The 14577-nt window shown below is 41.4% G+C and overlaps 1 long non-coding RNA gene across 1 annotated transcript in view; it reads left to right on the top strand.

Moving 5' to 3' along the window:
• Positions 1 to 14577, top strand: part of LOC109490361 — a 40673-nt gene that overhangs the window by 15442 nt on the left and 10654 nt on the right. Inside the window, exon 2 of the long non-coding RNA XR_002143690.2 lies at positions 7746 to 7905. This is a non-coding gene — a long non-coding RNA (uncharacterized LOC109490361). The remainder of the gene's footprint in view (positions 1 to 7745; positions 7906 to 14577) is intronic.

The following is a 14577-nucleotide window of genomic DNA, read 5'->3' as shown; positions in this document are numbered from 1 at the left end:
GTAGATGGGGGATGAGCTAACTGGGTGATGGGTATTAAGGAGGGCACTTGTTGTGATGAGCATTGGGTGTTGTATGTAAGTGATGAATCACTGAATTCTACTCCAGAAACCAATTTTACCATATACATTAACTAACTAGAATTTAAATAAAATATTGAAATAAAAAAATTATTTACTTTTATAAATAAAAAGACAAATGTCTTGTATACTTTGCTTTAGAAATTTTGACCAGCAAACATTGAGACAAAAACTTTAAAAATTTACTATTTAAAATTCATTAAATTGAGTAATAATTTCTAATTGGTAGGCTTTATTTTTTTAAGATTTTATTTATTTATTTATTTGAGAGAGAGAGAGAGCAAGAGAGCATAAGCAGGGAGAAGAGCAGAGGGAGAGGGAGAAGCAGACACCCAACTGAGCAGGGAGCCCAGTGCAGGGCTCAATCCCGGGACCTGAAATGATGACCTGAGCCAAAGGCATATGCTTAACTGATTGAGCCACCCAGGCACCCTGTAGACTTTTTTTAATGGCTTAGGTTTACAGAAAAATTGAGCAGATTGTACAAGGAGTTCCCATATACTCTCTCTCCCACAAATTTTTCCCTATTATGAACTTCTTACTTTAGTGCAGTACATTTGTTACAATTAGAGGAGCAATATTGACACATTCTTAACTGAAGTCCATAATTCACATTAGGTTTCATTCTTTGTGTTGTACATTCTGTGGGTTTTGATAAATGCACAATGTCATGTATCCATTAGAGTGTCACTGGAATTGTCCACTGCCCTAAAAATCCTCTATTCATCCTTTCCCCCTTATTTGAGCCTCTGACAATCACTGATCTTTTTACTGTCTTTACAGTTTTGCTTTTTCCAAAATGCCATATAATTGGAAACATGCAGTATGTAGCCTTCTCAGATTGCCTTCTTTCACTTAGCAATATGAATTTAAAGTTCCTGTATGTCTTTTTGTAGTTTGATAGCTCATTTCTTTCTATTGTTAAAGTACCCTATTGTGCGGATGAAATATGATACACCAATTTGTTTATTCATTCACCTGTTGAAGGGCATCTTGGGTTGCTTTCCATTTGGGGCAATTATGAAAAAAGCTGCTATAGACATCTGTGTGCAGATTTTGTCTGGACATAAGTTTTTGACTTATTTAAGTAAATATCTATGAGCATGATTGCTGGATCATACAGTGACACTATGTTTAGCTTTGTAGGAAATTGCCAAACGGTCTTCTGAGGTGGAAGTAGCAATGCCAAGTGCCATTTGCATTCCCAACCAACAATGAGTGAGTGTTCCTACTACTCCACAGCCTTGTCAGTGTTTGGGATTTCCAGGTTTGGGGATTTTAGCCATTCTAGTGTAGCAGTACATCATTGTTGCTTGAATTTGTGATACCCTAATAACTTATGATGTCGAGTACATTTCCATGTACTTCTTTGCCACCTGTACATCTTCGTCAGGGAGGTATCTTCCCAGATCCTTTGCCCCTTTTTTAATTGGGTTGTTTTCTTATCGAAGAGTTTTAAGAGTTCTTTCTAGGGGCACCTGGGTGGCTCAGTGGGCTAAGCATCCAACCCTTGGTTTCGGCTCAGGTCATGATCTCAGGGTCATGAGATTGAGCCCAGCGTCGGGCTCTGCACTGAGCATGGAGTCTGCTTAAGATTCTCTCTCTCTTTCCCTCTGCCCTTCTCCCGGCTCACACTCTCTCTCTGGANGTGGGTTTTGATAAATGCACAATGTCATGTATCCATTAGAGTGTCACTGGAATTGTCCACTGCCCTAAAAATCCTCTATTCATCCTTTCCCCCTTATTTGAGCCTCTGACAATCACTGATCTTTTTACTGTCTTTACAGTTTTGCTTTTTCCAAAATGCCATATAATTGGAAACATGCAGTATGTAGCCTTCTCAGATTGCCTTCTTTCACTTAGCAATATGAATTTAAAGTTCCTGTATGTCTTTTCGTAGTTTGATAGCTCATTTCTTTCTATTGTTAAAGTACCCTATTGTGCGGATGAAATATGATACACCAATTTGTTTATTCATTCACCTGTTGAAGGGCATCTTGGGTTGCTTTCCATTTGGGGCAATTATGAAAAAAGCTGCTATAGACATCTGTGTGCAGATTTTGTCTGGACATAAGTTTTTGACTTATTTAAGTAAATATCTATGAGCATGATTGCTGGATCATACAGTGACACTATGTTTAGCTTTGTAGGAAATTGCCAAACGGTCTTCTGAGGTGGAAGTAGCAATGCCAAGTGCCATTTGCATTCCCAACCAACAATGAGTGAGTGTTCCTACTACTCCACAGCCTTGTCAGTGTTTGGGATTTCCAGATTTGGGGATTTTAGCCATTCTAATGTAGCAGTACATCATTGTTGCTTGAATTTGTGATACCCTAATAACTTAAGATGTCGAGTACATTTCCATGTACTTCTTTGCCACCTGTACATCTTCGTCAGGGAGGTATCTTCCCAGATCCTTTGCCCCTTTTTTAATTGGGTTGTTTTCTTATCGAAGAGTTTTTAAGAGTTCTTTCTAGGGGCACCTGGGTGGCTCAGTGGGCTAAGCATCCAACCCTTGGTTTCGGCTCAGGTCATGATCTCAGGGTCATGAGATTGAGCCCAGCGTTGGGCTCTGCACTGAGCATGGAGTCTGCTTAAGATTCTCTCTCTCTTTCCCTCTGCCCTTCTCCCAGCTCACACTCTCTCTGGAAAAAAAAAAGTTCTTTCTATATTGTGGATAAAAGTCCTTTACTATACATGTGATTTACATGTATTTTCTCCCAGTGTATGACTTATTTTTTCATTCTCTCAACAGTGGGTTTTGCAGGGCAGAGGTTTTTTATTTTAATAAAGTCCAACTTATCAAATTTTTCTTTCATTGATCACACTCTCAATGTTGTATCTAAAAAACTCATCACCAAACCCAAGATTTTCTACTATGTTTTCTTCTAGGCATTTTGTAGTTTTGCATGTCACTTTTAGGTCTATGATGTACTTTTTGTGAAGAGTGTGAGGTCTGTGTCTAGATTCATTTCTTTCCAATGCAGATGTNTCCTAGTTCTTATGTTCCATAGATGAGAGAAATCATATGATAATTGTCTTTCTCTGCTTGACTTATTTCACTTAGCATTATCTCCTCCAGTGCCGTCCATGTTGCAGCAATTGTTGAGAAATCGTTCTTTTTGACANTTCTTTCTGATAGCTGAGTAATATTCCATTGTATATATGGACCACAGCTTCTTAATCCAGTCATCTGTTGAAGGGCATCTCGGCTCCTTCCATGATTTGGCTATTGTGGACAATGCAGCTATGAACATTGGGGTGCATATGGCCCTTCTCTTTACTACGTCTGTATCTTTGGGGTAAACACCCAGTAGTGCAATGGCTGGGTCATAGGGTAGTTCAATTTTTAACTTTTTAAGGGACCTCCACACTGTTTTCCAGAGTGGCTGTACCAACTTGCATTCCCACCAACAATGTAGGAGGGATCCCCTTTCTCCACATCCTCTCCAACAATTGTTGTTTCTTGCCTTGCCTATCTTTGCCATTCTAACTGGCGTAAGGTGGTATCTTAGTATAGTTTTATTTTGAATTTCCCTGCAGGCATGATGTTTCTTTATCCTATTATCATTAATTAATGAATATGTCTTTAAAACAAAGGAACTTCTCTTAAATAACTACAGTACCACTATCAAAATCAAGAAATTAACATTGGTAAAAACACTATCATCCATGCTAAAGACCTTACTCAGATTTTATCAGTTGTTTCATTAATGTCCTTTAGAACAACAGAAAATCCCATATCATGGGCTATGTTGAGTAGTCACATCTCTTTAATTTCCTTCAATCTGGAAAAGTCAGTCTTTCCATCTGTGTTTCATGACATTGACCTTTGACAAGTACAGATGTATTTGTTTCCTAAGACTGTTGTAACAAATTATGACAAACTAGGTCGCTTAAACAACAGGATGTATTATTCCACAGTTCTGGAGTCTAGAAGTTCAAAATCAAGGTGTCGCTAGGGCTTTGCGCCCTCTGAAACTCATGGGGAAGGATCCTTTCTTGCTCATGCCCAGCTTCTGGTGGTGGCCAGAAGTCCTTGGTGCTCCCTGGCTTGCACATGCAGCCTATTGTGCTCTGCCTCCGTGTTCATGGACGTTCTCCCTTCACATGTCTGTGCACCTGTTTTTCTTCTTATTGTGTTTTTTCTCCTCATCTTAACTACTTACATCTGCAATGACTCTATTTCCAAATAAGGTCACGTTCTATGGGATTAGGATTTCAACATATCTTTGGGGAGGACACAATCCAGCCCACACCACCAGAAAGTCCCTCTGTTTTGGGTTTGCCTGAAATTTCCTCAAGATTAAATTCAGATTGACTACTTTAGATCGGAATACCATAAACTGATGAGAGGCACCTCGTATTAATATGTCCCATAACTGGTGATGTTAAGTTTCTTTTTTTTTAAGATTTTATTTACTTATTTGACAGAGAGAGAGCGCACAAGCAAGGGCAGCAGCAAAGGGAGAGGGAGAAGCAGGTTCCCCGCTGAGCAGGGAGCCTGATGCAGGACTCGATTCCAGGACCCTGGGATCGTGACCCTAGCCGAAGGCAAACACTTAACCGACTGAGCCACCCAGGCACCCTGATGATGTTAACTTTCCTCACTCAGTCAAGGTGGTGTGTGTCCAGCGTCTCCACTGCACTTAGCGTTTTCCCTTTTGTCGTTGATAAGTATCTTATGGGAAGATAACTTTGAGACTATGTAAATCATCTGTTACTCCTCAAACTTTCTCCCACTGGTTTTAGTTTTGGTATGAGTTGATGATTCTTGCCGAATCATTTGTTACTATTATGGTTGCCAAATGGTGACTTTTCAATTCCATCACTTCTACGTTTCAGTTGGCTTTCTCCTAAAAGAAAGAGTGTTCCTTTCTCCTCTGTTTGTTTGTGGGTTTCTATCAGAATGCACTCATGGAGGGGCCAGAGCAAGAGAGGGATCTGTAGCAGGTTCAAGAGGTAATGCAAGCTGTCCTGCCCCTGGGCCTCAGGACAAGCACACCCCCACTAACATCAGAAGTGTCTGCTGCAGGGGTGCCTGGGTGGCTCAGTCAGTTAAGTGTCTGCCTTCAGCTCAGGTCGTGACCCCAGGGTTCTGGGATTGAGCCCCGCATCGGGCTCCCTGCTCAGAGTGGAGCCTGCTTCTCCCTCTCCCTCTGCGTCTGTCCCCAGCTCCTGCTCACTCTCTCTCGCTCTCTCAAATAAATAAATAAAATCTTAAAAATAAAACAAAAAAATCTAAAATCCTGTACATTATAGAAATCTTAAGCCACACTGGAAAGTTCAAATAAGAAACAATAAATCCTTAAAAGTCTCACCCTGCAATGAGCTAGCATTCGATGTGCTATTGTTCGGTGGTCATTTTTCCAGCCCTCTGTCTATGCCCACAGTGGGTAAGAAGTATTGCTCAAAGAGATCTACTAAAAAAAGAGTGGGGGGATGCCTGGGTGGCTCAGTCGGTTAAGGGGCTAACTCTCTATCTCAGGGTCATGAGTTCAAGCCCCACATTAGGCTCCAAAGCCTACTTTAAGAAAAAAAAAGAGAGAGAGAGAGAGAGAGATTGAGAGAGCTATTCAAGCCTGGCACCCAGAACAAATCATATGTGACTGGGCTCAAGCTAAACGAGCTGCTTTTTGAAAAGGAAAACAAACAAACAAAAACTGGAATTTTAGGTTAATTCCACCTGAATTTAACATACAAAAAAATGTTGAAAGAAATACTGAATTTTTGATTTATGATTTTTCACCTTAAGAAATATTAGTTGCTACAGGATTCTTTTGGGCCCAGGGTTAAAAAATAAATAAATAAAGATAGTGAAAACTGTTAAGAGGTTGGAATATTATGCATCTTTTATTTATTTATTTCCTTATTTTTTTTTAAAGATTTTATTTATTTATTTGACAGAGATAGAGACAGCCAGCAAGAGAGGGAACACAAGCAGGGGGTGTGGGAGAGGGAAGCAGGCTCATAGCAGAGGAGCCTGATGTGGGGGCTCGATCCCATAACGCCGGGATCACGCCCTGAGCCGAAGGCAGATGCTTAACCGCTGTGCCACCCAGGCGCCCCTATTATGCATCTTTTAAATACACGTCTGTTTTATATATCCACTGTCCCTGCACTAGAACACATAATTATTAGCACAGCTACACTTTTTTTCTTTTTCTTCTTTCCCACTTAATATTTTTTTTTCTCACATCATTTTCACTTTACTGAGGTTTCTACTATTCCCACTCCTTTCTGCAGCCATAATTCCTTTTACTATTCAGCCTTAGTCTCCCCATATTTAAATGAACTATGAGACTTTGACCACAGTGTTCTCCCCGGGTTCCTTATTTTGTTTCGTCTTTTGGTTAAATGGATTACCTTTAAGGAGTTTTCCAAGAAGGGCTGATGGCTAATGCGTGCTTCCCTTCCTGACTTCTCTCCTGTTTGAGCATGTCTGACGGTCTCTGTTATATTTTACTAAGAACTTGACTAAGGACACGTTCCTGGGTCACACTTGGTTTCCCTCAGCACTTGGCAGACATGGCTTCATAGTCCCTAGGCTTTGAGTGTCGCTGAGAAAAAGTCGGAAGCCAGCCTAACTCTTTACCCTTCCTGCTTCTTCCTGGACACCTGAATAGTCTCTCTTCATTTTTCAAGTTGTTAAATAACTCGGAATATAGCTATGCTTTGACTGCCATCATGTTTAATCAGCTTTTCCAAGTATCTGATCTGCCCTTTGTGCCTGAAAATTCTATTCTTCTTCCATCTCCAGGCAACGTTTTTGGATTGTGTCTCTGAGTGTTCTTTCTCTTCGTGTGTTAGAGTCTCTGCTTCAAAGCCTTCAAAGGATTGTCTTTGCTCTCCTGCATGTCTGTCATTGCCTCTCTTGTTTTAGAGTCTTTTTCTCTCTTCTCTGCGTTATCTCTAGCCTCTCCACCAAAGTTTGGCTGCCAGTCATGACTGTTCATAACCATATTGAGTTTATTTATTACATATCTAATAGCATTAACTTTTCTTTAGTTCGGCAGTCTCTTCAACCCATTTTGCTGTCTTGGCTTATCATCTCATAGGACTTATTATATTTAATTAATATTCTATATGTTCTTAGAGTGCAAAGCAGCTATGGAAAATAAGTGCTGTTTCAGAGTAGTATTTTCTCCTATACTGGTATCTTTCTATATCATTTATTTTCAAATTATTTATTTGACATGTATTTGAGTACCTACCACTGCAAGATGGTGTTCTTTGGCGATATCACAACAGAAGAGGAACTTGCTCTCACGGTGCTTACATTGTGAGTGTGCTGTGCTTTTGTGCACACATTGTACGTGGCTGTGTGTTTGGGTTTGCGATGATGTGTTTACACTACATCTCGTCATTTCCCTGATGGTGAAACCAAACTGTGCCACCCACGCCCTTCATCTCACTAATGAAGTGAGATTGAATTTTCCTTGACATTTATTATTTTCCCATTATCGGGAACCAGTTGAATTTCCTTCAGAGCTTCAGATTAAATTACTCACGTTGATTTAAATCCACTTTTCTGTAGCCTGAAGATAGAATTGTATGATTAAATGTATGGACTTCAATCTTACAAATGGGAATTCAGTTTGTTGTCATAACAAACTTTTCTCTATATAAAGGTATTTTTTTAAAGATTTGATTTATTTATTTGACAGAGAGAGTGCTCAAGCAGAGGCAGCAGCAGAGGCAGAGGGAGAAGTAGGCTCCCCGCTGAGCGGGAAGCCCCACACTAGACTTAATCCCAGTACCTGGGATTGTGACCTGAGCCAAAGGCAGACGCTTAACTGACGGAGCCACCCAGACACCCCTATAAAGGTAATTTTTAATTACAAATTACATAACTACATTTTCAAAAAGTTAGCAAAGAATATGATCACCTATATATGATTCTATTGGAAAACTATTTTTGTGTTTGTTGGGGGTTTTTTTGAGTTAACTGGATTATTACCTAAAAGTGAAAAAGCTGAGGAACCAATAGAACAATCCATGGTCTCTATAGTAACCTACAAAAACATTCATCATATGACTGTTTAGAAGCAAACCACTAAGGTTTTCCTGACAGTTCCACACAAATGAGCAATCTTATAGGTGTTCCATATCTTAGTTGTATTTCAGGATAAAAATAACCATATGCATGGTTATAACCCATGCACAAGGATAATTTTTGCATCCAAACTTCTCCATCTTCTCCCTTGTCTTCCTCTCAGTCAAGAATCATGTTAGTTTCTTGGGTGGAATGGAAAGGAAGGATGTCAAGTATCAGAACTAAAGTATTTCCTCTCTAGGTTGTCTCCCAAACCCCAGGAGAAGGCAAGAAGGAAGACCTTTAACAAATTCAATAAAGACAAAATTGCCTCAAGCAATCTGCTGTCCTTTCAGGGTTCAAATAATAATACCAATGATGGGAGGAGCTGGGAAGCGCAGGTTGAAAAGGAGAAGTGAAATCAGATAGTCACCTGAGAAGTACCTCTGCTGTCAAAGAAACATGTCAAAGGGAATTGCAGATTCTCAAAGGAACCAAGCACAGATTGACAATACCAACTTGGATTAAAGAACACTTCCTCATTCAAGCAGAATACATATCTCTGAGTTTCCTGGTAGCCAGGCAAAAAAGAAAAATAAAATAGGTACCATATTTTCCTTGCCTTATAAATGTTTTCCAGACTATTGGAAGACTCAACATTTCTTCCCATTTTTGAACCCTGAAAGGACAATTTTTACATGGATCTCTACGTATAGGACCACAAACAATGGAATAGACAATATTCTCAGGAATAGTTTTAATTAAAAAAAAAAACGGGACGGATCTACTTATAACTATGTCTTCTATGATCGCAAATACGAAGACAACAAATCAAGATGTTTTATAAAGGAACTTGCCACAAAAGGAACTCCTAAAATTTCTTCTAGATTCATGAATGCATTGTGTGACTTTCCTCTCAGTGTTCTATTTCCCATTGCTCCTGCCTTTGTACATTTTCTCTGATTCTGTTTCTCTCTTGGAGATGAAAGCATCATCTGTTATGAGCCATTGTTCAACAAGCCATGTTGACAGCCAGAACAGACTGAGTAAGCTGTCATCAGAGGTGGGTCCTGGTGAAAGCAGGAAGCAGAAACCATTTTTCCTTTGACACGCTCCTCTTTATGGCCATTAGATCCCCCACCCCATGTGGGTCCTCACTGCCCTTACGGCTTACAACTGCCCACTATGTCCCATGCAGGCTCACCTCCTCCAGTATTGCCACAGCTTAAGGTTCCTTCCTCTCTTTATTTCCTATCGAAACCTCCCTTCCTCAGGGCTGAGTGCAGCGTCAAAAGGAAATGATTCTATCGGTTCAAGTTCAGTTGGAGAAGTGGAGCCCCAATGAGCTCGGGGATAAGGGACTGGGAATGAGACCTCACATAATGATGGGAAGAACTGGGAAGTGCAGTTTGGAAAGGAGGAGTGAGATCAGATAGTCACCTGAGAAGTACCCGCTGTCAAAGTGGGATGCAAAGGGGAAGCTGGTAGAGAGATCCATGAGGAGCTGTTGCCTGTACAGGCTGTGGGAGCCCACAGCAAGCATCTGCTGCTGGACCTGGGGCAGCTGTTGATCCTCAAGGTCAGCACTTGGATAGATGAGCTGGTCTTAGAGTACGGGAGGCCTAGAACAAGCTGGAACCCACTGCATTTAACCATGGCGACAGTCTAAAAGTAATGGCTGGGCTTCTCTTCCAGCTTCCAAATTTTTATGCAGGTTCCTCTTGCGGCAAACTCTAACCTGAAACCATACAGAAAAAAGATTTGGAAACATTGGTCCCATTTAAGGTGCTGGCTAGATACATTTAACTTCTTCTCCCTTAACCATTCAGTTGCATAGACGAAAATACACCCATTTACCCTGTAGCCTCAGGACCCCCAACCACACCACCACGTAGCCCCTGGAAAGTGCATGGTCCAGACTGAGGACCGGGCTTTCTCTGGATGCTCAGCTCATCAGCCACTCCCCTGCTTCAAATGATCAAAGGCTCCCAACTGCTCTCAGGACCAAGTCCAAGCTCCCTCACCCAGCATTCAAGGCCTCCCTGGTCTGGGCTCACTCCACTTCTCCTGCCTTGTTTCCCGTCATTCATCACCCACTCCTGCCTCCAGAAGTCTCCTTTCCAGCACATTCCTGTGGGTCCCTGACTCACCTGTGCTCTCACTGGTTCCTCACACTTCCTCCTGATGTTCCTTTTCTCTGCCCTACTTCTTTGCCCAACTCACATGCCTATCATATCCCTAAAGTACGCCCCCATCTTTGTCTGTACCATCAGCTCCACCTTTCCACTTTGTATTATCTGTTGGTGTTTTGTCTGGCTTCTCAGGTAGGCTGTGAGCTCCCCATGGCACACTGTCAGAAGCCTACCCCAGCCTTCCTCCTCTTCCAACTTGTCAACATAAGACCAGTTGTATCTGGAGGAATCACTATTAGACTAAACCAGTCATGGTGACCCCACTGTCCTTTGCCAGTGAGTGATCTAAGGTTGGGCACATGTATGGCTCAGTTCTGGTCAGTAGGATGTATAGAAAAGACACCAGAGAGCTTGCTGTTCCTCTCTCTCTACACCGCATGAGGACACAGCAAGAAGGCAGTTATCTGCCAGCCAGGGAGAGCTCTAACCAGAAACTGAGCCTGCAAACCTTGATCTTGGACTTCCAGTCTCCAAAACTGTGAGAAAATAAATTTCAGTTGTTTAAGCCACCTAATCTGTACTCATTTGTTATAGCAACCCAAATTGATAATTGATATATACTTAATAGCTAAGACTTACTCAGTTGCTTATCATATGTGAGACACTGTTCTAAGTATTTTTATTTTTTTAAAGATTTTTATTTATTTAGAGAGAATGGACACACATGCAGGGGGAGGGGCAGAGGGAGAGAGAGAGAGAATCTCAAGCAGATTCCACGCTGAGCACAGAGCCCAGTGCAGGGCTCAGTCCCACGACTCTGAGATCATGACCTGAGCGGAAATCAAGAGTTGGACACTTAACAACTGAGCCACTCAGGTGCCCTGTTGTAAATATTTTTAAAGTACCAATTCATTTAATACTCACAACTTTCCAGTGAAGTAGGTACAAGTACAATCATATCCATCATACAGATAAAGAATCTAAGGCACAGAAAGACCGAGAAACTCAGCCCAAAGCACAAAGGTGATAAATGGCGGAGCTGGGATTTGAACCGAGGTTGTCTGGCTGCTGAGCTCACACTTAGCCACTACGTTCTCCTGCTTCTCAACAGCTGCCCAGGGTATCTTATTCAACTGAAAATTCTCAAGGGCCAGCACAGTGCCCAGCACGTGTTAAAGCATTTGTTAGACACCAACATGCCAGGCGTCTGCCATGCTTTGTCAGCAGTCATCTAACGTCACCATCACAACAAGCTTAGCAGGGCTGCTGACCAGCCTGCTTTTCCCTGGGCTGAGGGGGCTCCTGGAACACAGGGCTGTCAGATCAAACTGGGGCACGTTGGTCACCCTACCCATCAGGTCAGTTCACAACTGCATTAGGACTTTCATTGCCCTAGGCACTTTTTCTTTGAAGGGCCCCTCCCACTGTAGGAGATTTTTGTGGGGCCCCCAAAATTCATTTTTTTAATGATCTGAGAAAAAAATTAAAAACTTTTCTTTTTTTTTTATTTTTTTTAATATTATGTTAATCACCATACAGTACATCCCCAGATTCCGATGTAAAGTTTGATGCTTCATTAAAAAACTTTTCTTTAACCCTGAAGGTTCATTTTTTTCTTCTTCTGATTTTAAAAGAAATCAAAGCATCTTAGTGGGGTCCTAAAAATATGATGTGCCCTCGTCATTGTGCCCACATGCCTCCTGGTCCTAATGGAAGCACTGGCTCTAGGCTATAATCTATCATGATCCCCATTTCACAGAGATTTTACGTAATTGCCAAATAATCCAACATCTAGAAAATAATGGAACCAGGATTTGAATTCATGCTGTCTCACTCCAGAGCCTGTACTCATAACTGCTGTAGCAGTGTCTTCGAACATTTTTGATGGGGACCCACAATAAGAAGTAAATTTCATAACACAACACTGAACACACACACACACACACACACACACCTATAAATATAGCTGAATCAAAAGTTTCATGTAACAATATTTACCCTTACTATACATAATTCACATTGATGTTTTCTATTCTACTTTTTTTGGTTTTATTTCATTTTTTTTTAAATGCCAGTTCAGCCCAACAGACTTCATGACCCCTGTCACTATGTTGGGACCTACAACTTGAAAAACTTTGCACCCCACTCTACTACCATTAATAAATGGGTTTTTTTTTTTTTTGAATGAATGTCTTGGATATAGGGACAGGATAGGCACACCACCCAATACAAATATTTTCAACCAAAAAACTATTGGGGTGTGGGATGCCTGGCTGGCTCAGTCAGTACAGCATGCAACTCTTGATCTTGGAGTCATGAGTTCAAGCCCCAACTTGGGAGTAGAATTTACTTTAAAAAAAAAAATCTCAAAGCCTCCTTCCAAATCTCTGTACTCTGTACCATCCCACAGTGCCTACACCCGAAAGGGAATAAATTTTTAAGGGAAAGAAAACTATCCATTTTATCTGTCTCTTTAACAACTGAAATATGAAAGAAAGTATATGTTAGTTTAGAAAGACGATGCCAGTGGATGATTAAATATACGAAAGTATCTGCTTTCTAGAAAGAACGGAATGTGATAAGAGCTTTGATTTTATACTGTTTTGACTCAAATAAGTCTTCACATTCCATCCTTCTTCAGCAGTTTGTAAGAATGAAAGGGCAGGAAACCATGCTTCAGAAAATTCATGAACCCTGAGGCTAATGTGAGACAGCTCAATCTCTCAGGTCTGTGTATGCCTGTTTCCTCCTTGATTAATCAAACATGAGCCTTTCATGGGGCTTCCTTCACTGTGTACTAGAGGGAAATGTGAATTTCAAGCTGGCTAGGTAGATAAATAATTGTTACCAAACTAGACCTAAAATGCAGATCAGGCAATGTAAATATACCATTGGGTTGATTTTAAATCCCTCTGAATTCCTGTAGGACTTCTGAACCCCAAACAAAGATGCTAGTACATAATTAGATATTCTCAAGAGACACTGAGGAGCTGGGTCCCCTGTCCTTCTACGTTTGGGGACTGGGACCCTCTGATAACTAGCTGTATGCTCAAGGTCTAGACTGGTGCAAAAGATCAATTGGTCAATAATGGATGAATAAAGCCCTGCATGAAGGAGGGAAGGAATGTTGGCATGATCTCAAATTAAGGAAATTCAGACCAAGAAGCTGTAAAACCCAAGCTCTCAAAGTGGGGCTTAGAAAAGGAGGGGACACAAGAAGAGGAAGAGGAAAGAACATTGAAGACACAGAGATAGAGCATGGCATAGTGGGAAGGGCTCAGAACTGGCAGGTAGCGGCATAGGTTCTGTCCATCTTGGTGTCTAACTTGCTGTATGATTTTGGCCACAGCCTTTCCTTTTCTGAGCCTCGGATTCCTCAACTATAAACTGAGTCTTTTCTGCTCAATGGCATTAAAGGTTCCTTTCAGCTCCCAAATTTCAAAATTCCCAGATCCAAACAACTGGCTATGTCAGGCTATGCATGCAACAGTTATAGGTGGAAGGCAGGGAGGAGGAAATTTCCTCTTGGAATTTTGACATTAGAAAGGGGTCCTCATGGCCAAAGATGTTGGGACCTCCATCTTCACTGGATGGCACTGCTCTGCTGGGGTTGGGGTCAGTAATCCCAGTTCCTGCGCTAATTTGCTAGATACCCTAAGCAGAAGCCCCAGCATGCACTGCACGTCTTATGTTCCTAATTATAAGGACAACTGTACCAGGCATTGTGATAATTTTTTTTTTATGTGCATGATCTCACTTTGTCCTCACAGCATCCTGTGAAGTAAGGACTATACTTTATTATGCTGCACATGAATAGAGAAGGCTCAAGGAGCTTAAGTGGCCCACCCAAAATCATACAGGTCAGATGTAGCAGAGGTTGAATTTGAACCCAGCTATGTCTGCCTCCAGTGTTCATGTTCTTTCTAGAGCATGAGGCTGTACAGGTCTCCTGATTTGCAAGAAATAAGCCCCCCCCCAACCCACCCATTTTGGTATATCAGGAGGATTAAGATATATCCCGCTGGACACTTTTTATTTCTTTATTATTTATAGCACACTTCTTTTCTTTTAAGATTTTATTTATCTATATGACAGAGAAAGAGCACACGCAGGCACAAGCAGGGGGAGAAGCAGACTCCCCACTGAGCAGGGAGCCTGACTCCGGACTCAGTCCCAGGCCCCTGGGATCATGACCTGAGCCAAAGGCAGACGCTCAACTGACTGAGCCACCCAGGCGCCCCATAGCACACTTACTTCTTTAAGATTTATTTACTTGAGAGAGAAAGAGATTGATGGGGGGTGCAGGGAGAAGGAGAGCGAGAATCTCAAGAA

Source organism: Ailuropoda melanoleuca, chromosome 6 (genome assembly GCF_002007445.2).
Source record: "Ailuropoda melanoleuca isolate Jingjing chromosome 6, ASM200744v2, whole genome shotgun sequence".
Lineage (NCBI taxonomy): Eukaryota > Metazoa > Chordata > Mammalia > Carnivora > Ursidae > Ailuropoda > Ailuropoda melanoleuca.
Note: the sequence above shows the minus strand (reverse complement) of the source record. Positions and strands in the feature narration are given on the sequence as shown.